The 25,702-nt window shown below is 36.0% G+C and overlaps 1 pseudogene; it reads right to left on the bottom strand.

The window, feature by feature from the left end:
* Positions 1–2,541: 2,541 nt before the first annotated feature.
* Positions 2,542–4,499, bottom strand: LOC130868571 (SH2B adapter protein 1-like; annotated as a pseudogene).
* Between the last annotated feature and the right edge of the window lie 21,203 nt (positions 4,500–25,702).

Below are 25,702 nucleotides of genomic sequence, written 5' to 3'. Positions count from 1 at the left end.
ATATAGTATTATAATAGATTTATCTTCATGTTTAAATCTTTGGTACAGTTTCATGTATTTATTCTTTTATTATCTGCTTTACTTAGTTTGTATATTAAGTTATGTTGCATTTGGTTTTCCTATGAGAAGTACCTTTCATACCTCGGATATCTTATATAGTTTTAGAATGAATGAAATAATGAATCAATTACATAAGCCAGAGCAGATTAAACATGTTTGAAAATGGAGCTGTGTTAACAATCTATCATAGTTTAGGTGACTAAAGAGGAGTAAATTTAACATAAATTTTAAATAAAAAAGACTGTGTGTGTAGTTTTTGTGGGCTTATTTCTGCTCCCTGTTGAGTGATTCCTGTTTCCCAGGGTGCAAAGGATGAGAAGATTTGGAGGCAACAACATATATTCTGAGAGATTCCAACCAGGAAGATCTTTATTGTAAAAAGGTCAGTGTTTTTTAGGAGCTTAGTTAAATTAAGTTGCCGCAGAAACATTTCAGGTTGGTCCTTTTGAAACTGGCATTCACTATCAGTGTGTTGTGATTGGCTAGTAGTGTGTGTCATTTGTTACCCCAGCATTTTGAGCTGTGCCTGTCTCAGGTTAGCCTACTGGACAGGCTCGTACCCATCTTTGACTACCAGTCCTCTAAGTGTTGGGATCTTAGAAGGTCCCAAAAAGTCAGAGACAAGGAGAGACTTTTGGGAGAACTAGGGATTTAAATGGCCTCCTGTATTTGAGTTAAGCAAGCATGGACCACCTCCCTTGGAGATTTTGGTCTAGCATGCTCCATAGACATGAACACCTGGAGTCTTGCCCTGTTCACCCACTGTTGGTAGGATCTTAGCTATAGGAAACACTTAAGCAGAAATATTAGTCACCACCACCCCTTCCATAAGACACCATACACCAAGTTTAGAGGAATATATCAAGGATTTTATATGACCTCATACTTGGACAAAGAATGTGGTATACAAATCCAATGGCTTGACTCATGTCAAGTTAAGTTGCATAGCTTCTGATTGGGTCATTTCCAACACCTTAAAGATCACCACAAGTTCCCTACTTGTATTGATCCAGGATTTGTTTGGATATGGGGTCTTTCCTTACGATCAACTCCCATTATTATTAACACAAAATTAGTTTTATTGGCATCTGTAAAGGCTATAGCCTCATGGGAGATGGCATTTTTTGATGGTGCTGCATTTTTTATCTTTAATTTTAAAAGGGGGAGGACAGAAAGTCATGTGTCCTGAAGGAAATGATTATCCAACTTGCCCAAACTGGACCTAGCAATTGCTTTAAAAAAAACTTTCACTCTAAGTGTTTTGTTGTTTTTCCTGGCTTTGCTTACAACATTGTCTCTGCAGTATATATCTATAACCGTAACTCCTGGGTCACTGAGTGTACCAAGTACCATGAGCAGCTGCTAAGTGGCCTGAAGGACAGCAAACAGCTTATTTTCATAGACTGTCCTGGGAATCTGGCTGAGCACACAGTGCATGAGTAACAGAAACACCGTGCTGCCACCTTAGCTCTGAAAGAGGACCTAAAGATGTTCCACAATGCTCTCAATCTAACTCAAAAAGACACTAAACTATCTATTAAGGTTGGTTCTACCGCTGTTCAAGTAACCTCAACAGAGAGAACAAAAGTTTTAGGGCAATTTATGTTTTTAAATGATAGCTACTATGTTACTGAAATCTAAGAGATCTGTCTAGTGGATGAAAACCTGTTCACCTTACCCCTTGCAAACCAAGGCACACCACTTACCTACTTGCATCAGGAGTTTGAAGCCATTGTTCAGTCTATCATGCTGGGAACTTCTACAGTCTCATGGCCCAATGATAGCCCTCTTGGCAATTAGAGCATTTGGTCTTTGGATGAGCTCCAGAACAATCCCCATAAGTGGCCAGACTGTCCACATCCCCAGCACATACAGTCTAGTGAGGCATAATTATTTCCCTTATCAAGTTTGGCATTGACCAAGCCATTGACAGAAGCCGTAACGGTGGAAATGGGCCTGTTATGTGCGTCAATATCACAGGAGGATAAGACCCACTTATGAATATCTTTATCTCTCACCATTGCAATGGCATTATGAGTGACAGTGTTGAACCCTTCTAAGGTTAGCTGTTTAAGAAGGATATCCTTGCTAGGGCCAGATGATATGTAGTTTTTCTTTTTAGCAGTATTGGTAACACAGGTCAAAAATTAAAGAATTGGTTCTGTAGCCTGCTGGACAAGATTGTGGAAATAGCCTACACAAAGTTTGAGGGCCTTGAAGGCTAGGTTGGACACTTGTTGGAAGTAGGCATGCAGGTCAGTCATGGATTATAACACAGGATTAGTGTATTGTTCATGGCCAGTAAGCATGTCGAAGGTGACATTAAGTCTAAATTGCAAATTTGTATAGACGAGTTCCTGTTACATCATCATAAGCAAAGCACCACTGGAGGAAAACTGAGAGGTCAAGGATGGCTTTCAACAGAGAGTACCAATCATGAGTTTGAAGTTGCATGGCCCATTGTCTGAGTACTTGCTCAAACTAATGAGAATCAGGGTAGCATCGGTCACCCTTGTACACCCCTTTGTGGTACTCAGCCTGCTCCTGACCCTGCTGCCACTGGGAGGGCACATAGATGAAAAGGACAACATCACTGGTGCCTCCAGACTCCACAGGTATGGGATGCACTCAGAAACACTCAAGCATATTGAAAATGGACGGGAACCACAGATGTTGGACCTGGCACTGACCCTCCTCATTGAGTGATAAATGCAGGTGCTTGGTACTGCCCTGGAAGTTGAAAGTGAGGACATATTCACCACATTTTGTCTCACATCTTGTCTCACTCTGATGTACCAGGAAGACATCAGGAAGCTGTTTCCTCTTTTCAGCACTAATTGGGTAGCCTTGAGTTGAGAGAGAATGCCATGGAACCAAGGATATACTGAGAGGGGCTAATCCCTCTCAGCACCCTCTGACTCCTCCTGGAGTAGGAATGACCCTGTGGCTGCTTCTGGAGTATCCAGGGGAGGGTAGGAGGTTGAGAGGTGATGAACTGTCCCTGCTGGGGGCCCCTTCTCAATGGGAATGCAAGGGGGCAATTCCAGCGGAAGTAGTTCTATTGGGTCAAAGTGGGAGGCAGCAATAGAGGCAGAACTAGGAGAGAAGGACAGTGAAAGCCAGTCTGAAGGGTCCCCATAAGCCCCCTGTGGCAGGCAATTGTTACTCTCACTGGATCCCAGCATCATATCCTGGCTGGGAAGACTCTCTGAATGATTCAGGCAGGGTAACTCCAGGCTATTTGAGTTATACCCTTGTGAGGAAGGAGGTCTCAGGGTTCAGGCAAAAGGTCATGGAGTGGTGGCTGATAGCAGGGCAGGATACTAGGCTTAGGCACTCGTGGATGTTAGACACCCAAACCTTTACATGAAGTGCATCAGTTGTGTCTCAGAATGTACTCTGAAGAACCTTCTACCTTAACCATAAAGGTGTTATTTCTAGCTGGCATTTCTATGGCAGGGGCTGTGCAGACATCAGTGACAGTAGAACAGGAAATTCTGAGTAGAGGCTGGTATGCCTTGGGCGGTACTAAGAACGCCAAGCGACTTCCTCTTCCTCCTTCTCCTTCACTTTGAAGCAGTAGGCGACACTTCCATCACTGAGGCTGCCCTCCTCCTTCTGAGGTCAGCCCAGCTGCCTCTCCGCTATGACATACTCCTGCTGGGTCAGGGCCAGCTTCTTCATTCCCTATAAAACTGTGCAACTCTTTTCTCTGTACCATTCCTGCTCTGTCTTTCAAGGTTCCCCCTCCATGACTCAGTCCATCTCTCCCAGTAGATGTGACATCACTAGCCAATATCCTACCAACTGTCCCAGCATGACCAAAGAGTGGGAGTTGCTGTTTTCATCTAGGATTGGAGGGCCTAATGTGGTCTCCAAGGCCTAACTGGGGAGGAAGAGTCAACGACCCCTTGCAACTGCAGGGTGTCTCGTACAGAACTTCTGATTGAGCGACCCACTGAACAGAAGGAAAAGTGTTTCTTGACCTTCAGCTTTGAGGACATTGTAGAGGAGGAAGAGAATGAGGAAGCAAGCAGGCCAGCTAGGTTCTCAGAAGATAGAGATGGGCCCAACACAGCCAGAGTCCCACCTACCCTGCAGTTGTCAAGGGACAAGTCATGTGGTGGTGCAATCTCCACACCAGAGCTCAGTGGAGCCAAGGCTGTTTGGGAGAGTGAGTCCAAGGTCCAGGCCACCTAAGCTTTGATGTGCTATAGGAATAGCTCAGTAAAATGGACAGAAAAGACAGCTTCTTCTCCAGGCTCTGTATATTGTCGGTGGGAGCTCAGGTAGTGAAAAACATGCTGGGCAAGATCCAGGGCAGTAGCCCTCCTTGCATTGGAGTCACACAATTCTGCCAACATGGTGCTGGGGAACGGTAGTGGCACTTCTGGTGGGGAAGGGAAGGTCCCATCCTCTGGGGAAGGGACACCATTCATGATGGATCCCAGAAGGAGTCTGTGAGGAGGGGCAGCAAAGAAGAAAATGACCAGAAGACATGGGGTGTGTGACGACAACTGCATCTCACTCCCCACGCTTAGTTCCAGGGTCAAGCAAGTGGAAGGAGCTGCCATCTGAAGAGATCATTCCAATCCCAGAAAGGAAAAGGGATTCAACCACAGTCAAAATGACCAAAGCCTCTCTGTAAATTAAAAGACCAGCCACCACACTAGTGGCTCTTAACTGCTGGTCTTATAACTGAATTAGTCAAGAAGAGAGACTAAGAAAGAAAGTCCAACAGTCCACACTCTGAAGAGCAGTTGGGACTCCCAGTAAGGTAAGAGAGCCTTCAGACAATCCCTAAGAGTGGCCCCGGCAAAAGTTATCAGTTGCTCTGAGGCTACGAGGGAGTCCATGTGAGGGCAAGAACAGAAGGGAAAGTAGTGTTCACGGATGAATGTCCTGCTTATACTGACGGACTTCCATGGTTTATTAGGCTGCGGCTGTATGCTCACACAGTGTCTCCAGTTGAAAAGGACCTGCCAGAGGCTCCTTTATTGGTTCTACCTTCTGGGTGGTCAGCCCTGTTTTAACCCAGTCACAATGAAGAGTTCCTAACCAGGAAGACAAAAGGGAAAACAAAGAAATGTAGAGTTAGAAAAGAAAGCCCCAACTGACCAAGGACTTAGAAAATGAAAATAGGGGTCAACTCACCAAAAACATCAAAAGGGGGTGAATTCAATGTGCTAGTGGAGAGTCAGGACAAGGATGGCAGCTGGAACAGTAAGCAAGAAAGAAAAATTCCCAAAAGAGGGTAAGTAGGACAGAAAAGGTGATCAAAAGGAAAGGGTCCGTCCACTTCGGGTGCCAGTTGTAGTTTTTGCAGGCTTGGTGCAATCCCTGTTTCCTGGTGGACAGGGTTGAGAAGGCATGGAGGCAACAACACAGACTCCAAGAGATTACAGGGAAGAAGTTCTTTATTGTAAAAATGTCAGGGGTTTTTATAGGGCAAGGGAAATTAAGTTGTCGCAGGAACGTTTCTGATTGGTCCTTTTGAAATTGGCAGTCAACACTGGTGTGTTGTGATTGGCTAGGAACACCTGTCATTTGTTACCATTCCTTTGATCCACTGACAGGTTGTCTTGGCCAATTTTGCTTACTCATTGTGAGTTTGCATGCTCTTTCTTGTGCTTTCACTATTGTCCTGCCTCATGTGTGATCATCTGAAAAAAAAATGTTAGGATAGAATTAAGTAAATTCAGAGTTTTAAACAATAGCTCTACCACACTATTCAATTCTATATGCGGTATGTCAATTATTTGAGCATTGCTGTATTTATATTAATGGTGAAAATATATTCATTATGGGCCCATGAAAGCTAAATGATACTGTATGTAAAATACCTAATATCACATTAGAGATCAGAGATCTTCATAGCAGTGGATGACAAGGATCCTGTGAAATAGCTAAGAGACAGGAGTTCAAGTGCCATATTAGATGACTGAAGATGACTTTTAATATGATAAGTTGCCATACAACAATCCAACACAAACCATGACTTAGGAAATAATATATGTTCTTAGGAGAACTCTGGAAGAAGCATAGAATGTATAGAGATGAGATCATAATTCTTAGACAATACTATCACTTTTATGATAACTCAGTTTGGAACATTTTATCCTTATAAAGAACATTGTACCAAATGTTTTCTGTTTATAGTAACTTGATAATGATTACTTGTTGCTATTAATCAGACTTTAAAATATGCTAAAATTTATAAATAATAGAAATATCAACAAAACAGAAGCAAATGATTTTCTCTTCATTTCAAAAAACAAAACCACGAAATAATCAGCTTCTTGTTTTGTGATTAAATTTTCATAAGTGCATATATTTTCCTGCTAACAAATATTATGTTCTTAACATCTTAAATACTATACATTCAGTATTTCCCTGTCATGAATAGATGATAACATTTTATTCTCAATTATATAACAGATATGTAGCATTAATTATTTATAGAATTCTAAAATATTAACTATTCTCATTTACCTTATAAATATGAACAATAATACATGGAACATCTCTATCTATTTGCAAGTTTTTTCTACTATAGTAACTTCCTAACATGGGATTACTGTATGAAGAAATTTCAACATTTTCTCGATCTTGCCAAATATCTTTGCAAAGAGATTATGAATTCATAGCCACAACAATATTTAAAGTCCTTATGTAAAACCCAAGTTCTGATTTGTTTTCCTTATAGCTCAGATGGAGACTTTTCCCATACATATGGAAATAGATGTCCAATTATGTGCATTGAGGTATAGATTATTGATTAATAGTGTACTATATTATTTCTTTCCTCTTTCTGACAAAAAGCATATAACTAAACTCCATAAACAATGATGGTTTTTCTAAAAGAACAATTAAGCGTTACTAAACGACAAAGAACTTTATCAGTAAATTACTCTAATAGTAACAAAGCAAACTCAGTTTAGAAAATTAGCCCCTTGAACCTTCCCAAAAAGAATACAGAAGCAGTTAAATATATCCAAAAATTTTAAATTTCTGTCTTGCGTGTGTGTTTGTGTGTTAGTCATGGAACTCTCCATGTAGCCCTGGACAGCATCAGACACATGGCAATGTTCATGCTTCAGATATATTAGTATTACATTTCATAAAACCCAACTCATTTTTTATTTTTACATTATAAACAGACCGTCACTTGTTAGTGATTCTGGGCAAGGAAAAGGGATAAGATACTCTTCAGTAGAAGTGTCTACTTGTGTTTACAAATGGTACATTAAGTGATCAATAGTAAGTTTTGACACTGAATCCATGAATACTTTGAATTCTAAGTAGGCTTAGATGATTCAACTGAGCATGACTGAGTATAAAAATCATGGAAAATTTAAGAGTGAGTATCAGGTAGAATCAAAAATCTCCATAAAGTGAAATAATATTAATAGAGTGCTCATCATTTGCAACATCTATTCACAGGCATGTTTCAATAATGATTTCCCTCAAAGATCACTAAAACACTACACCAGTAATTCTCAACCCATGGGTGGCAACCCCTTTGGAAATCAAACATCCCTTTCACAATGGTCTTCTAAGATCGTTGAAAGACACATATATTTACATTATTACTTATAACAGTAGTAGGGGATCACCACAACACGAGCAACTTTATTAAAGGGATGCAGTGCTAGAAAGGTGGAGCACCAGTGAACTACACAATTTCAGACAGGCGTTTTTGTAATATAAGACCTAATATTCTCTAAGAGCAATTCCTTAAGAGAAAAGGAAAACTTATACTGACAAATTAATTTTAAGCAAAGTGCAATAGCATATTGTGAAATTAGCAGTTTCCAAATTAAAATTAAAACACTTGCTAAAATTTGCCTTGCCACACATGATCATTTATAGTTTATATTAGCAAAATAATTTTGTTCCTGACCTCTTTTCTGAGTAATGATTTACATAGGTTATTCATGCTTAATATAATAATTTTAATTAGGAAGAGGTGATAAGAATTAAATAACTCATCTAAGAGGCTATTTATAAACTCTAGCTGCTATCATACACCAAATAAACCATTAGAATTATTAGGTATACAGACAATGCTTATAAATAGGGAATTCAACTTTATTAGAGAGCAATGAAAATAACTGAATGGAAAATAGAATATAATCTGACAATGAAATATTTAATATGCTCAATAACAAGTGATGCAACTATAAGGAATTAAATAAAAAATGAGGCCCTCCTGCTTCTTTCAAAAGACTGAACACATGAGGAAATGTTCATGTATTACTTATTGATAGACAACAAAATCAAATGTCATAAACTCAGTCATGAACTCTTCAAATAGTAATAGAGTCTTGATTTTTGCATATTTGAACTATGGAAAATAATATGTGTTATAACTATCCTACTCTGTTATTATGAAAAGAAAAATAAATAATAGATGCAAAAGCACTTTGACAATTTTGAAGTACCATATTTATAGAAGGTATTATTGCTTCCAGAATATGGCACATTGATATATTTGATATGTTATCATATCAGAATAAAGTATATTCAATATCAATGAAAATAAGTAGATTACCCCTATGTAAAGATTCTGTAAGGAAATCATATGCAATTATGAAAACATATTATTTTTAATTTATATTAGGATAAAGTTTGAAAATAGAAATAAATGACATGTATTGAAAAAAAGCATCAATTCTTAGAAATCACAGACACATGTTTCAAGCATTCATTTCACAAACCTTAAGATTCCTAATAAAAAAATTCCTGTCTTAATAATAAAACATCTTCACATTTTATTTTATGATAGCTTTTACAATTCTGTTACCATCATCTGAAGAACATGAAATACACTGAAATTAGTTGAAAATTAACCAGAGTTTCATTGTATAAATCTAGTAAATATACAGATAACTATACTAGAACTTTATATAAAAAGAAAGAATGGGAGTGATTGTCATCTTCAATAAAAAAGAACATCGTCAACAACAACAAAAAACCCTAATCTATTTTTAGTTTCAATAGGTGGGAATAATTTAGCTCTAGGGAAAAGTTATCGAGATTAAAGATGACTATTGCACATTTATTTGTGAACGTTTAATTGAAGCACGGAGAACTGGCATACTTTCAAGCTGTTAATCACAGATTTCTAAATGCATATTAACTAATGGATGCATAAAATTATGCTTATCTTGTCTTAGATAAATGTCTAATTAAAATTCTTTTGAGGGAGAAAAAAAATCTTCACTGCATTAAAAAAGGAAAGAACATTATGTGAAACCGTATGTAATTTTAGATGGAGAAATGAGATTTTTTTCACAATAGAGTAGTTTGATAGGTATTATATATCTAGGGTTTTCAGTCAAGGTATTTAAAATTGTGTTCATGCAGTATAAAGACAACCAAAAACTGAGTTTCAAAGACAAATTTTGTTTATTCAGGTCCCTATAGAAACCTACTAAAGCTTGAGCAATTAAATTCATTTCTCATATAGTAAAATGCTATATTTTCTGTAGAAATCAACATATCATAAATTCCAAACTATTCTGGAACCTAAATTAATTAAAATTAAATGCTACAAAAGACTCCTTTTCAAAGTTATGTGTTCAAATATTAACTGCAATATATTATGATAACCAAAAAGGAAAATTGTTTTTACAGAATCTATATTTGACACATATTCTCTCCTCTTTAGTGAAGAAAAAGATATTTTAAAAAATAAAAGATGGAACGTCTGCATCCTCATCTATAAACTCACATTTTACTAGTGGGAATTGTCCTGTTTCATCAAAATCACCAAATGTCAGCTAGATATTCCTTATGTAATGGGGCAGTGCTTAACCAGGGGGTAAATCATATCTGATACTGGAAAAACAGCCAACCACCCAGAACTAATGAGGTCAAGGATCTTAGAGAAATGACTAACACCATTTTAGTAGATCAGCATAATTCCTAATATTTATCCTTATACCTAGAGATAACTACCAAGTAAGAATTACTTTGAGGAAAAAAAAAAGACCATTACACAACTTGACATAATGCAGTAATCAGTGGATCAGGGAATCTCTATCCTCAATTGCTATATCACAATAAAATTCCTTCACCTAAGGCTCAGGAACATTTTGGAAGAGGGGTGGAAAGATTATAACAGGCAGATAACAAAGAAAGGTATTATAATACCAAAAAAATCTGATTAAAATGCAGACTTGTGGAGCCCAGTCCTAATGGATGTGCCTAAAAACACTCAGGTATTAAAGGCTCAATGATTGTTGATGAAGAGGTTTGAAAGAGTCTAAGAACTAGGCCATCAGGGAGTTTACTTTGAGACTGATTTTCTTGGTAATATCAGCAGCTACACCTATAAAGTTTCAGTACTGAGAACACCCAAATGTAAACACCAAAGGAGGACACCAGTAAACATGTCAGTGTGAATGGGAAAAGCCCACAAGACCTCATCTCCGCAGAAAGAACTGTGATGACAGAGAAAAGCTGGAAACAGGAATTGTTCTTCCCCAGGGAAGAGAACATCTATTGTTGTAGTTATATTTTAATTAAAAGTTAAATAAAAGAAAATTAAAATTAAAATAAGAACTTGTGGGATAGGAGAGATGGAGAAGGGCAGTGTGGGACTGAGGAATTAAGTATAAATGTTGCAATTCAATTTCCTTTTATATGCTAACTTAAAAAATTAGTTGGTATGTACATTCTCACTGTAAGGAAGCTTAAAATATACAGGGTTGTTGATTTATAAGTGTTTTATTCCTATTTTTATAGAACATTCATGAAATAAGATGATAATATTTCTCTATTACATTTTAATGTAATATTGGTAAAATAATTCTGAAAGAAGAAATTTGTGTGGCAAAACAAGTTGTTTATTCACTCACTTGGCTTGTAAGCCGATGAAGGCAATCATGTATAGATGTTCCATTTCCTGCAGATGCACGTTTACTTTTGAAGTGTATAAATTAATGACTTGTAATTTAAATGATGTTCTGCTTATGAAATAGTACTGGAATACCAAGTCAGTTTCAAAACAAACATTAAAATCAAATGATTCTAGCTCTTAACTCAAATACCAGATTCCTAGTTATTCACTTAGGTGGTAATTCATGAAACAGTAGGATAATATTTTATGTAGTTTTCTAGATCTCTACATTTCTTAAAATATTTCAATTTACTAAGATTGATTACTCCAAATATCAGGTTAAAATAAAAAAGAACTCTTTCATGGATTATTCCTAGATATTAACCCACAGAAATTGGTCATTCAAGTACATAATCATAAAAGAAGCATGGTTTAGTAAAGTGGGTCAGGGATATTCATTTGGCTAAATGATTTTCCACATAAACAAGAGTTTTAGTTTTCTGCCAAGAAAATGTACTCTGAAAGTTGGAAAGAAACTTAAGGATTCTTATATTTCCCTGTGGACTGAATTTAGGTCAGTAGAAGAAGAGAGGTTAGAAAATGGGGAGAGGATGGAGTTGAAAAGAAAATTTAATTTTATGATGAGATAAATCATGTTTCCCAGAAACTGTGACTTTAGAAGAGAACAGAATTATTTGCTAAATTATTGAATAAGAAACTCAGAACTTCATGGCATTTTGTGGATTAGAATTAGTTTGGATTGATGACTTTTGTCCAGAAACTCAGTATGCATATTTCTTCCCAGGTACAATTTCTATGCTTATACAGTACTCTTTTATTATTCATTAAATACTGTGCATTTGCTGTATTTATTCTAATGTGATTTAAGGTATATTTATTTTCCTCTCTATGTGCATATGGGAAATCATTTGAAATCAGAACACCTGGGTTCAAACCCTCGTGGCTTTCTTGACATTCTGTGAAATCTTATTAAAGCAGGAAAAAGTAGAAAGGTGATCCAAAGTTGAAATTAGAGAGTTTATACTTGTTTTACATATAGATTACAGATTCAATTTTAAATCAAGAAAAACCTTAGGTTTAGATGAGAGAACGTAAACCTACAGTTATCTAACATAAAATTAGCTCTAATTAAAGCTGTGGAAATATATTTGAAAACATTATACAAAGTTTGAAATGGAAATAATAGCTAACAGACTGTAGGGGAAGTACAAAATGTACAACAACAAAAATGTGGTAAGTTTGTTTTTCCCCTTTACCTACATGTTTGACCAGCCATGTTGAAGAATTATGATGCAAGTGAAATCAGCCAATTTTTTAAAGGAAAAAAATCATCAAATTACAGCAAAGTAAAAAGTATCCTTTCAGCCAAAGGCTGGGAATGAGGTAGGGGTTCCTTTCTGTGTGTTTTTTTGTTTTGATTTGTTTTTCTCTCCTGAGGCCAAGATTCACTGCTCAATCACACTGCTGTTTGGTAGTAACTGTCTCTGGTTAAAATAACCAGAAAAAGAAAAGGGGACCTCTGTTCTGCAAAGAATGTCAAAGCAATCTCTTTGAGTTTTTGTTTGTGTCTTTTGTTTTGATTTTACCCTCTCTGTTTCTCCTAGAGCCAAAAATTATTCACTATAAAACTGAAAAACTGCAGGTGGCTGAAGTGGAAGGAACTCTTTCTCTGGCCAGAAAAGCAGAAAAGAGGACTATTGAAACTGAATAATCTGGGAAAGATCTGAGAAATGAGAAAACTGGAAAATTAGATCCCTGTATCCTATGCATAAACTAATAAAGATTCCATACTAAACTCTTGGTGCCCCCGTGTGGAACAAATCCAAGAAAGTAGAGTGAAGACTTGGCTTTTGGATGTATTATAGTCAAAACTATTCAGATATCATAGTAATCCCACAATAAAACGATAGCCTCAAGGAACAATCACATAGGGTACATCCAATAAGGAAAATTTATTTCTGAATGATAAATATCTTTTCCCAAAATATTTCAATAATCGTCAGAATCTCAAAACGTAAAATAATCACTTCTATAGTGGGACTGGAGAGATCGCTCAGTAGTTTTAAACACATGGTATTTGTAACGTTTATAATCTGTCAATCATGTTTTAAATAAACGCTGATTGGCCAGGCAGGAAGTATAGGTGGGAAAACTAGACAGGAAGTCAAAATGATACAATGAAAACAGGAAAATTCTGGGAAGGAGGAAGTTGATTCCTCCCACTCCTGTCCAGACACCGAAGAAGCAGGATGTGACCTGCCCCGCTGGAAAAGGTACTGAGCCACATGGCTAACAAAGATCAAAAAAATGGGTTAATCAAGATGTGAGATTTAGCCAGTGAGAGGCTAGAGCTAATGGGCCAATCAGCTTATAATTTATGGAGACCTATGTGTGATTTTCTTTGGGGCTTGCCGGCTGTGGGGAACTAGGCGGGACAGAAACCCCCAACAAGCAGGACCGCATGTTACAGTTATTCCTCCTGCAGATCCTATGATGCAGACACATAAAATCACACAAATAAATATATAGATAACAATTACAAATAACAATATTTTTAACAGCTCCCACTGAAATATAAACAACATAATTTGATAAATTTATAAAAGAGAAAAAATCAGATCTCAACTGTAAGATGTTACAATTATCAGACAAATGGTTAAAGCAGCCAACATATCTGCCCTCTATAGTGTTCTTTGAAACTAGTACTATTTATTAAGAATAAAAATAACTCAACTGGATTTTTTTGAGTAAAATATTGAATATCTGAAATAAAATTATTTAGATGAATTCATTATCAGAATAGACATCATAATCACACCATAGAAAACACAAGGAATAAATGATCTCAGACTAGCAAGTCAAAAGAATCAAAAAATCATACACCACCATGACAAAATAATGGAAATTGACAAAAACTACTCATTGACACTTCAATTAAAATGCTCTAATTTCCCTAATAAAAAGGTCATACTGACAGAATGGATTATGACTGATGTGGGATTTCCCTCTGTATGTTATGAATACCATTGGCTAATGAAGAAAACTGTTTTGGGTCTGCACAGGGAATAGACGTGCATGGGGCAAACTAAACTGAATGCTGGGAGAAAGAAGTGCTGAGTCAGAGAGAAGCCATGTAGCCCTGCTGCAGACAGACATGCTGTAACTTTACCTGGTAAGTCACAGTCATGTGGCAATACACAGGTTAATGAAGGTGGGTTAAATTAATATGTAAGAGTTAGCCAAAAAGAAGCTAGAGATAGTGGGCAAAACAGTGATTTAATTAATATAGTTTCTGTGTGATTATTTCAGTTCTGGGCAGCTGAGAAGAACAAGTGGCCTGCTGTTACATATGACAGGAGCCATACTTCTGCTGCATCTAGGAAACATATCTTAATATCAAGGATAGATATCATCTCAGGATAAAAGGTTGGAAGAAGATGTTCTAAGCGAATGGACTCAAGAAGAAAGCTAGGACAGTCATTTTAATATCTAATAAAATAGGCACCAAACCAAAACTAATCTGAAAAGATAGGGAAGGATACTATATAGTTATCAAAGGAAAAATCCACCAAGAGGATATTTTAATTATAAACATCCATGGAACAAATTCAAAGACATTTAAAATCATAAAATAAATATAACAACTAAACTCACATATTGCTTCACACAGTGATAGTGGGTGACTCCAATATTCTATTCTTATCAATATTGAGGTAATTGCAACAAGAATTAAACAGAGAAATCCTAGAGCTAAATAACATCATAAACCAAGTGGACCTAATAGGCATACAGAACATTTCACCCAAATAGAAAAGAATATACCTTTTTCTCAACAGCTCATGGATCTTTATCCATAATTTGTGATATATTAAAACCCTAAGCAAGTTTCAACAAATAAACAAAATTGAAATAATATCCTGCATTCTGTCTGACCACCACAGATTACCAAAAACTAGAAACTGAAGAAAGTTCACAAACTTCTGGAAACTAAATAACTCATTATTGAATAAAAAATGAATCAAGAAACAAATTAAGAAATTAATTCAAAAACTTTCTAGAATTTAATGAAAATGAAAACACAACATACAAAATCTTATGGGGCACAAAGTAATTTGTTCTAAGGCAGAAGTTCCTATTACTATATGCCTATACAAAAAATGGAGAAATTTATAATAGTAGCTTAATGTCACATAAGAAAGCTCTAAAACACAAAGAAATATAACACTCAAAAGGTGGAAATGGTAAGAAATAATCAGATGCAGATATGAAATCAATAAAATTGTCCGCTATGTTGAGCGAGTCCGGTTTTACCCCATGCTTTTTTAGACCCAGTCCAGCTGGCCTTGGTGAGTTCCCGAAAGATCATCCCCATTGCCTCAGTATGTGGGTGCACCCCTCATGGTCCTGAGTTCCTTGCTCGTGTTCTCTCTCCTTCTGTTCCTGATTTGGACCTTGGGATTTCAGTCCGGTGCTCCAATGTGGGTCTCTGTTTCTGTCTCCCTTCATCGCTTGATGAAGGTTAATATCCAGGAGGATGACTATATGTTTTTCTTTGGGTTCACCTTCTTATTTAATTTCTCTAGGATCACAAATTATGAGGACTGCTGAGAAGTCAAGAACAATGGCACTGGGTTTTGAATGGCACTGCACGTACTGGCTTTGTTGGAGCCTAGGCAGTTTGGATGCTCACCTTACTAGACCTGGAAGGAGGTAGGAGGTCCTTGGACTTCCCAAAGGGCAGGGAACCCTGACTGCTCTTCGGGTTGATGAGGGAGGGGGACTTGATTGGGGGAAGGGGAGGGAAATGGGAGACGGTGGCGGGGAGGAGGCAGAAATCTTTAATAAATAAATAAAGAAAGAAATCAATAAAATTAAAACAAAAGATTTACAAATAATGAAACAAAAATTTGAATCTTAGAGAAAAATCAAAAAGACTGAAAAGCCTGAGCTAAATTAATTAAAAGACAAAGTGAAAATAAAAATTATCAAAGTTCTAGATGAAAAAAGGAAAACAACAGATACTGTGAAAATCTAGAGAAACATAAAGACAACCTTTAAAAAATCTTGTGTAGGTAGAGACTACTCGTTTGTTTCTGGACTGCCTGGCCAAATATAATAACACAAAACTAAATTAATTACAACACTGTCTAGCCAATAGTTTAGGAATATTTCTAACTAACTCTTACATCTTAAATTAACCCATTTCTATTAATCTGTGATCTGTGTATTGCCAAAAGGCTGTGGCCTACTGGCAAGATTCTGGCTGGCAGCTGGTGTCTTTCTCTTTTGGCAGGTACATTGTGTCCCTTTGACTCTGATACTTTCTCCCTATATCTCTGTTCAGATTTTCTGCCTGACTTTACTCTACTAAGCCATTTGCTGAAAGAACTTCTTTAATAACCAAAGGTAATAAAACAGATTCATAGCGTACAGAGGGGAATACCACTTCATCTCCCATTTTTTCTAAATAAAAAGGAAGGATTTATGTTTAACATAGTAAGATTACATATAACAAAACCAGTATCAAGTGAGAATTACAGTTATAATATCTATCTACTTTATCTTTTATTATAACTATGGAAATCTATAACCATCTTTCTTCAACTTCATCAAAGACTGCAGAAGGATATAATATTAACTATGTAAACAGAAAGTACACTGTAAGCAACTTCCAAAAGTCTAGAATTGATAGAGACATCTCACTGCCTGGACAGTCACATAAAGTTCTTCTGTAATGTTGGGGCATCCATTTTCAGCCTATAGGCCCATAATATCTGGCAGACTTTTGCAAGAAGCAGGAAATTTGAAGATCTGTTTTGCCTTCTAATGGCAAAGTTCATCAGATGCTTTCTTCTGTGTCCTGCAAAATGTCTGGGAGTTCTTTCATGAACCTTGAAGGACTGTTTCACATTTAGGCAAGTTCAACAGTCTTTTTTTTCTGTGTGTCATCATGTCCAGTTCATACAGCATACCATCAAGCAGTCCAGGCAGGAACAGTTTCTTTCTCAAACGCTAACAAAATCTGTAAGGAGTCTCTTTGAGGATTATCATCCTCTAGAAGTAGATTGGTGCTGCCAAGATCAGAAGTGTCTCATTGTCAACAGAACCCTAAGTTATTTAAATGCCATATTCTACAGTTTTTTGAAGTGGTTTAAGATTGCCTATCTATGTGAAATATAATCTCTATGCATCTAAAGAACCTGTTTTGTCTAACTATAAGTATGACAAACATGGGTGACTATTTACCTGTGATTCTTAATACCTATATAGCTTAAAGAATAAAGCTTCGTATTAGAATATTAAATAATCCTTAAACAACTGTGCAGCAAGTGATGACAATGACCTCAAATGTATATAATGTATAAGTATCTTGATCAGAGGTAGAAATGTATACTGCAATATGATAAATATATCCTAAAATTGCATCAATATCAAAACATTTTAAGCAGAGTAGAAACATGCATGCATACAATATGACAAAATAACTTTGAATAGGTGTACAAATATTGTAAACAGAAATAGGAACATATTCAATATAAGCCCACGTAGGCCCCATTTGTAGGTAGAGACTGTTCTTTCATTTCCCAGCCACCATGACCCAAAATACTCACAATGAAATTATATAAATTAGAACACTGCTTGGCCAATAGCTTAGGTTTCTTACTAGTTAACTCTTACATCTTGAATTAACCCATTTCTATTAATCCATGTATTACCATGAGACTCGTGGTTTACTGGTAAGGTTTCCCAGTTCTCTGTTGTCTGTCTCCTTCAGAAGCTACATGACATCTCTCTGACTCTTTACTTTCTATATCTCTGTTCAAATTTCCTGCCTGGCTATATTCTGCTTCTGTCATAGGCCCAAAGCAGCTTCTTTATTAACCAATGGTTATAAAACATATTCATAACATACAGAGGGAAATCCCACATCAATCCTATAGTCTACCAATTGGAAAAATTTCAAGGAAATGTGTTATGGAATATTATTTTAAGATGTTTTAACATTTATTTATGTTGTAGAACATTTGTTTAATGATGCAAAGATGTGTTGCATTCTTTAATGCTGAATTTGTTTAACTCTATGATGCTGTTTATTTTGACTGTCTAAAACATGTGATTGGTCTAATAAAAAGCTGAATGAACAATAACAAGGCAGGAAAAATGATGGGCAAAGCTGGGAGACAGAGAATAAATAGAAGGAGAAATCTGGAAGGAGAGGATCAAGGAATGAGAAAAGGAGGCAAGAAGGATTCCAGGGACAGCTACCAAGCCACACAGTCAGACATGTAATAAGAAGGAAAGAAAAGTTATAAAAAATAATACAGAAAGATAAAAGCCCAGAGACAAAATGTACATGAGATAATTTAAGTTAATAAAAGCTGTCAAGAAGCAAGCCAAGCTAAGGTTGGTCATTCAAAGGAAAGAATAAGTTTCTGTGGATTTATTTGGAAGCTGGGCAGCGAACCTCCAAACGAGAGTAAAAAATGGATATTTTTTAATATATATCAAAAACCAAAGTTAAATCAGTACCAGATGAGCAATATAGAGGGGCCTATAATACCTATTGAAATAGAACAAGTAGCTAAAAGCCTTCTAACCAAAAAAAGCCAAAGGCAAGATGATTTTAAGACAAAATTCTATCACATACTCCAAAAAGAAAAGTTAATGCCAACACTCTACAAATCAAAACAGAAAAAGAAAACTCAATTCTTTTTAAAAGTCCGAAGTTACCCTGATATTAAAATTACACATCACATAAAGATGTAAAAAAGAAAAACAATCATAGTCCAACTTCTCTTAACAACATAGTTGCAAAAATCTCAATAGATATTTGCAAACTGAATCTAAGAACACTCCAAAAAGATCATCCACCATGATCAAGTAGGCTTCAACCCAGAGATGCAGGGATGATTCAATATACATATATTGATAAATGTAATCCACTATTAAAACAAAATTAGAGACAAAAACTACGTGATCACCTCATTCAATGCAGATATGCATTTGTAATAATCATACACTCTTTCATGATAAAAGTTCTGGAGGCTAATATATGTAGTTATTTTTCTCAAAATTTTCCCAGGTTCAACACTGCTCACAATAGACAGATTTTCAAATAAATTAATATGAACAGAGAATTATGAAGGTGATTTATTTTGAAGGTATTTTTAGTTATAATTGTCCTTAAATATTGTGAAAAATTTCTGTCACAATTATAACAATGAAGGGAGAAGAAATGTCTCATACATATTGAGTACTTAATCAACCATTTTTGTATGTGAGTTCTGGCTCCTCTAATTCTAAACTACATGAACTTGACCAATTTATTTTTTTCTTTCTATGTATTGGTTAAATACTTATAACATGTATAATGTATTTTCTGTACCATATATTTAAAAAATTAAACAATAAAGTAAATTAAACTTCCAGGATTTTTATCAGCTGAGATTGTTGAGAAGTAGCTGGCTGCTATGGAATAAACCTCTTGTACACTGTAAAGATTTGTCACTCAAGATGGTTTAATGAAACACTGATTGGCCTGTAGCCAGGCAGGAATTGTAGACAGAGCAACCAAACTAAGGATGATGAGAGCAGGAGATGAATATGCATGCTAATAAAGATACTGCAACATGGCAGAGTATAAATAATGTATATGGGCTAATTTAAGTGCTAAGAGTTAGTTAGTAATAAGCCTGAGCTATTGTTCAAGCATTTACAGCTAATATAAGCCTTTGAGTGATTATTTGTGAACCGACAGGTGGGAGAGAAACATCCACCTACTGTTTGCATTTACTTGGTCATTTTGATGATTACTATAACATTATTTGTTATTGCAGGTAACAATTTAAAGTATTTCTTCATGACACATTTTGTCAGAGAGCATAGGATTATATAGCAGGTGACAACTAGTGTTCAACAGGCTGACCAGCCAGATGAGTAATTCTCACATGGGGAACTCCACTTGGCATTGCTCTGGGGTTGGTGACTGTAGAAAACTGTCTCTCTCTCTAATTTCTTTCATGAGTCACTTCATTTCTTCAATAAGAATAGCTTTGGGTGTTTTTCCACTGATCGTGCATTTATTTCATGAAAATATTCCATATACTGGGCATACATATGTTTGTGGATGGTCAGGAAAATAACATCTCATTAAACTGTATAATTTTGAAATATAGAAAATAAACTAGACAAAAAATGCCAAGCCATGGTGGCACACACCTTTAATCTCAGCACTCCTGGAGGCAGGGTCAGGTGAATCTCTTGAGTTCAAGGCTAGCCTGGCCTAGAGAGCAAGATCCAGGGCATCCAGTGCTGCACATGTCACACAGAGAAACCATGTCTCAAAAAAAAACTAACAAAAAAAAGAAAGAAAGTACACTAGGATATGTTTTATAACTAGATCTATTATTCCATGAGACCATAAGACCCTTAAAGCCTATTTGTTCTTTTTACTCAGACTAACACAAGAAAATAAATTTTCTTCTCAGTCTAAGACAAATTGCATACAGTTAGCTCATTTTTACCTCAGAACAAGTTCAAACTAGACTAAAGGTTTTTGTAAATGGATAATAAGCTTAAAATGTTACAATTATGCACAAGGTCTGACTCTCAAATGTCTAAGTAAGGTTATTTACAGAAAGCAGCCTAAAAAATTATGCCAATTCTTAGCTTGCCAAGTTTGACTGATAAAGACTATGCCTCAAACCTTATCTCACTGAGTACTATGACTCCACCCACTGGTCACAGTCTTACTCCAGTACCTTGAAACTTTGTATAGCCATGGTAAAGGGCTCTGCCCTTATCGGTCACCCAAAGGAATATATTTTTGACCAATGAGTTGTAACTCTTGTAATTTTTTTTATTATTGCTTCAGTTTCCTGTAAAAAGAAAAAAAGTAAGAAAGAAAGGAAAGAAGGAAGGAAGGAAGGAAGGAAGGAAGGAAGGAAGGAAGGAAGAAAGAAAGAAAGAAAGAAAGAAAGAAAGAAAGAAAGAAAGAAAGAAAGAAAGAAAGAAAAAGGTTTTAGGCTAGGTGAACAGAGAAACACAGAGAACTGGAACGGAGAATTGAAGCAAAGAGAACTGAAAGTAACAAAAGAAGAGTTAGAGCCCACAGAAAAATAAATATCATGACTTGAATAGCAAGTATATGAGTTCTTTCCATAACTCCTCACATTAGAAATTTTATAAGTTCCTTTCACTGTAGCATTTGACCCAAACTCTAGAAGATAGTTTTGTGAGCTGGACTCACAAGCTATTGATAACATTTGTAGAATTGTGTTTTCAGGACAGTTTTGGATTATATACTTTATAGTTTTGTTTGCAAATTTCTGTACTTAAAGACATGTGGTACATTAGATAGAGCAGAGATGGTTAACTGCTTTTAAAATATCAAAGTGTTTATAGTTACTGAAAAGAGTGTGTGATAAGTTACTAGTACTTCTTCACTTTTACCTATCACAACACTAGGTGCAGAAATAGCAAAAAGCAGCACTATAACAAAAATACATACAAGAGAAGAGGAATAAAATTATAATAAATATAGTAATACTATAATTTAGTAAATTTATTTTATGTTAGAAGGCACTCTTTACTCTGGAAAAAATAAATATAAAAATAGAATATATTCTGGGAAAAAATAAAAAAGAAGCTCTATTTGATAATGTCAAGAACTGAAATAACTAAATAAGAAATGAAAAGCATTTGTCTTTCTACAGTATTTAAAGATTGCATTGAGTCTTTGGCTGTGGTTTGAAGAAGAAAGAGTTGAGCTTTATTTCCTGGGTATACAAATGTCTAAGCTAAGAATAAACAATAATATTCCTAGTGCTTTATTTCTTAACACTGATACCTTTATACTTAAATGATAAGTTTTACTTTTCAAAGGCACATACAAAATATTATAAATATTCACTTCCCGACAGATTAGTAACAGTTTATATTCAGATATCTCAGTGACAGAAGGGGTAAAACGAATGAGAAGCAACACAAAACAAAATAGGTTCTGATTTCTAGGTAAATGTACACACCTTTGAGAGAAGAGGACAATTTTAACCTTTTCTGGTAAATATTTTAACTATCTAACTTCTATGGAGTTACCTGATAGCAATGAAAGCATTTTTGTTTCAATCCTCATTGCAGTGTTGTTGTTGTTGTTGTTGTTTTCAAGACAAGTTTTCTCTGTTTAACAGTACTAGCTGTCCTGTAGCTACCTCTGTATGCCAGGCTGGCCTCAAACTCACAGAGATCTGCCTGCCTCTCCCTCATGAGTGCTGGGACTAAAGGGGTAAATCACTACCATCTGGCTCCTACATCCCAGTTTTAACCTTAGTTACCAAGAATGGTTGGTCCATAGTAAGAGCTAGTGATACATTATTGTCCAGTGCTGCCAGGGTCCCTGAGTATAAATGATTGTCATTACAAATTTCTCAGCTGCCAAAAAAAAAACAACAGACAATTATATGTTGAATTCTAACTCTTTGGGTTTTCTAATATTATTTTTTAATCATCTTCAGTAACAATTCCTTCTGAACATGTGTCCATAACCTTGGTATAAGGAAGTTATCAGTTATAAAATATAAAGGAATTGCAGCCAATAAATACAACTATAAACAAACAAAAAAAAACTACAAAAGACATTAGCTTTTTAAATTTATTTTTAGAGTTATTTTTTTCACATTTTGCATACCTATCCCAGTTGCCACTCCCTCCCCTACTTCTGATCTCCCAACTTTCCACCACCCAACCCCCATCTACTCTTCAGGAAGGGTAAGGCTTCCCATGGGGAGTCAACAAAGTCTGACACATAACTTTGAGACAAGACCGAGGGCACCTCACTATATTTAGGCTGAGCAAGGTATCCCTTCATAAAGGATAGGCTCCAAAAGGTCAGTTCAAGCAGTAGCGATAAATTCTCATCACACTGCCAGTGGTTCCAAAGACTGCCCAAGCCAGACAGCTGTCACCCACATTCAGAGGGACTAGTTTGGTCCTACATAGGTTCATCCACTGTCAGTCCAAAATCAGTGAGTTCCTACTAGCTCGGGTAAACTGTTTCTGTGGGTATACCCATCATGGTCTTAACGGCAGAATTCTAACAGAACTTCAAAGAAGTTCTATATTCCTCAAAATGTCCTACACAACAGACAAAGAAGAAGCATTGCCAAGCTCTTTTCATGAGCATACATTTACTCTGATACCCAAACCACACAAAGACTCATCTAAAATAGAGAACAACAGATCAATCTCCCTCATAAACATCAGTCAGAAATGCTTAATAAAATGCTGGCAAACTGAATCCAAGAAGACATCAAATAAAAAAAAATCATCACAGAAATGCAAAGATGGTTCCTCCCATGAAAATCTGTCAATATAAATAAACTGAAAGAAAAAACATATGATCATCTCATTAGATGCTGAAAGACTTTGACAAAATCCAATATCCCCTTGGAGAGATCAGAGATACAAGAAATGTATCTAAACATAAGGAAAGCAATATATAGCAAACCAACAGTCAACATAAAATTAAATGGAGAGAAATACAAATTAATTTCACTAAAATGAGGATCAAGATAAGGCTGTCAACTCTCTCCATATCTATTCAATATAGTACTCAAAGTTCTAGCTAGAGAAATAAGACAACAAAAACATATCAAGGGGCTACAAATTGGAAAAGAAGAAATCAAGCTTTCACTATTTGCAGATAATATGATAAATTCTACCCTTGAACACATACAGCTGATAAACACCTTCAGTAATGTGTCAGGATACAAGATCAACTCAAAAAAATTAGTATCCCTCCTATATACAAATGATAAAAGAGCTGGGAAAGAAATCAGAGAAATGCATTCCTAGGCCTGCGTGGAGTCAGGAGGGCCTTGGACTTCCCACAGGTAAGGTGCCCTGCCCTCTTTTGGGACTGGAGGTGGAGGGGGAAGGAGGAGTGAGGGAGTAGGAGGGAGATGGGAGGAAGGGAGGAAGTGGAAATTTTGAATGGTATGATTTATAAAGCAATAAAATTTTTTTAAAGAATTACCTTTCACAATAGCCACAAATATCATAAAATATCTTGGGGTAATTCTAACCAGCGACATGAAAGACCTGCAGAAAAAGAACTTTAAGTCTTTGAAGATAGCAGAAAATGGAAAGATCTTCCATGCTCTTCAATAGGCAGAAGCAACATAAAAACTTGGCAATTTTACCAAAAGCAATCTACAGATTCAGTGCAGTCCCTATCAAAATTCAATTCTTCACAAACCTTAAAAGATCAATACTCAGCTTTATGTGGAAAACAAAAAAACCCAGAATAGCCAAAACAATCCTCTACAATAAAGGAACTTCTGGAGGTACTACCATCCCTGACATCAAGCTCTATTATAGAGCTATAGTAATGAAAAGAGTTTGGTATTGGCATAAAAAAGACAAATGGACCAATGGAATTGAATCAAGGACCCTGATATTACGTCAAAAAACCTATGAACAGTTGGTTTTTGACAAAGAAGCTAAAACTAGACAATGGAATAAATATAAGAATTTTCAACAAACTGTGCTAGCATAACTAGATATAAATATGTAAAAAATACAATTAGATCCATATTTATCCCCTATGCACAAAACTTATGTCCAAATGGATCAAAAACCTCAATATAAATCCAACCACACTGAATCTCACTGAAGAGAAAGTGGGAAGTAGCGTTGAATGCACGGACACAGACAACCTCTTTCTATATAACACCGGTAGCACAAACACTGAGAGCAACAGTAAATAAATAGGACCTACTAAAATTGCAAAACTCTGTAAGGCAAAGGACACAGTCACTAAGACAAAATGGCAGATTACTGGATGGAAAACATTTTTCACTAGTACCACATTGGACAGAGGACTGATCTCCAAAATATATAAAGAACTCAAGAAACTAGGTATCAAATTACCAAATAATCTTTTCAAAATATGGTGTACAGATCTAAACAGAGAATTGTCAAAAGAATTGCAAATACCTGTAATACACTTAAGGAATTGCTCAATATCCATAGCCATCAGGGAAATACAAATCAAAACCACTCTGAGATACCATCTTACACCAGCCAGAATGGCTAAGATCAAAAATATCAATGATAGCATATGCTGGAGAAAATGTGGATAAAGGGAAACACTCTTCCATTGCTGTAGGCATGTCAACTTGTACAGCCACTTTGAAATCAGTATGGCAGTTACTCCAAAAACTGGGAGTCAATCTACTTAAGAACCAACCCAGTACTACCACTGTTGGACATATACCCAAAGGATGCATACTTATACTACAAGGACATTTGCTCAACTGTGTTCATAGAAACATTATTTGCAGTAGTCAAAACCTGAAAACAACATATATGCCCCTCAACTGAAGAATGGATAAAGAAAATAAGGTATATTTACTCAACAGTAAAAAATAATGACATCTTGAAATTTGCATGCAATTGGATGGAACTAGAAAAATAAACATCCTGAGTAAGATAACTCAGACTCATATAGACCATCATGGGATGTACTCACTCATAAGTGGATAATATATGTAAAGCAAAGTATAACCAGCCATAATCCACAATCCCACAGAAGCTAGGTAATGAGAACCCTAAGAGAGACATACATGGATCCACCTGAGAGTTTAAACAGATAAGACCTTCTGAGAAAATTACGAGGGGGGGAAGGACTGTGCAAGAGAAAGGAGATGGGAGAAGGGGAAGGAGGAGGAGAACATAAGGGGATGGGATGCTCAAGAATGGGGAAGGGCAGTGAGG

Source organism: Chionomys nivalis, chromosome X, assembly GCF_950005125.1.
Source record: "Chionomys nivalis chromosome X, mChiNiv1.1, whole genome shotgun sequence".
Taxonomy (NCBI): Eukaryota; Metazoa; Chordata; class Mammalia; order Rodentia; family Cricetidae; genus Chionomys; species Chionomys nivalis.
The sequence above is the reverse complement of the archived record's forward strand: the minus strand, read 5'-3'. Positions and strand labels throughout refer to the sequence as shown.